General features: G+C 35.1%; 1 long non-coding RNA gene across 2 annotated transcripts; it reads right to left on the reverse strand.

Moving 5' to 3' along the window:
* Positions 1-2: 2 nt before the first annotated feature.
* LOC117116321 lies at positions 3-1,430 on the reverse strand. Of its 2 annotated transcripts, XR_004446728.1 has the most exons (3): positions 1,308-1,430; positions 840-911; positions 3-481 (listed from the first exon to the last, which is right to left on the reverse strand). It is a non-coding gene; the product is annotated as an uncharacterized LOC117116321 (long non-coding RNA). The 2 variants fall into 2 exon arrangements; XR_004446727.1 differs by having other exon boundaries at positions 840-1,411.
* Between the last annotated feature and the right edge of the window lie 59 nt (positions 1,431-1,489).

The following is a 1,489-nucleotide window of genomic DNA, read 5'->3' on the forward strand; positions in this document are numbered from 1 at the left end:
TAACATTGTTTTACTATAAGAACATCATTTATATTGCTTTATACACCTGGATAGAGAGAGAGAGAGAGAGATACAAGCCAAAATCTAGTGTCTTGTACAAGGACACATGCTGTGTACATTGCCTGGGTTCTTGGACAAGACACTTCGCTTGTTTAAATTCCCTAAATAATGTACAGTACTTCTTTTGATAAGCTGATGTAAATTGTTTAAATATTTTCATTCATATCATGGGCTGTAATTTCAGGACTGACATCAGTCTGTGTAGATTTGCAGCAAAGCTTATAAACACAATCCTAAGTATGATCAGTGATAGTAGGGTCATAACACTTAACACAGACATCTTTTTGGTTTACAGTTCAATATTTTGTTCCAAATATAAACATGGTTGATATCAGTAGAAGTTTCTGGGTGTTCTTTCATTTAACCAACTGCATTTACAACTCTCATTTTAGGGACCAGGTCTACCAGGGTGTAATGGTTTCTGTAAATAATAAATAGACAATAATTATTTCTTGATAGCCACATTATACTAATGTCCTTGTAAATTATTAGCACTCTACAGTAATTTTTGAAGAACATCCCATTAGAGTAACTGAACCACAATACTGGTAGTGTATTGTGTCTGCTTTCAGTAGGTCATACATACTGTACAGCATTTGGATACATATATTATTTTTAAAAAAAAAACTATCTACAGTATCTAGGAAACAAAGAGCAAATTTTAAACAGAAAATTATTTTTTAAAATCTGAGATTGAGTTAAAATGTTTGGTTATTAGAATTAACATATTCACAGCACATAGTCAAACAGGCAAAATAAGCTTTTGATATTTAACTTACATTGTCATATCCCATGCTGATGAGTTCACCATTGATGACTGGGCTCTGTCAATGAAATAGAGTAGAACAAAGCTGTAAAGTAAACCATAATTTAACATTTAGAATTATTACTTAATAAAATAGTACAGTAATTATAATCATCATTTTTCCTCATACAAAAACTATTTATTCCATCAAATAGTTCAGAAAAATTGTTAAATTTTAAATTACAGTTTGAGAATACAAAAGGCGATAATAGAGGGCCACCACTGGTATACACCAGCCTCCTGCACCACTTTTTTAGGGTGGTGTACAGTGAGAAATTCAATCAATCAAGTGCCTATGGCTAGTAGGTAGGCCCTCTCTGGCGTCATGCTATTCTCTCTAGGCCCGTGTAAATTTGTTATCTGCTACGCTGTCATTGGTCCTCTTTCTTGTTAATGTTACAGTAGTGTTATACGATTAGCTAGCCTACCCTAGGCTAGATACCTAGCTACTTTAGACGGCCTAGGCCTCGTAGTAGTCTGGGACCCGGTGTTCCCTACAGGCTAGCTAGGCCTAACGTAACGGTAGCCGATCATTTCGGTCGCGCTTCATTTCGGTCGTGGTTTATTTCGAACAAATATATGGAGCGCCGAAGGAGTTGCGAAAACGAAAAATTTAATATGCCT

Source organism: Anneissia japonica, unplaced genomic scaffold (genome assembly GCF_011630105.1).
Source record: "Anneissia japonica isolate Jap-2015-1 unplaced genomic scaffold, ASM1163010v1 scaffold71978_len1489_cov199, whole genome shotgun sequence".
NCBI classification, from domain to species: Eukaryota; Metazoa; Echinodermata; class Crinoidea; order Comatulida; family Comatulidae; genus Anneissia; species Anneissia japonica.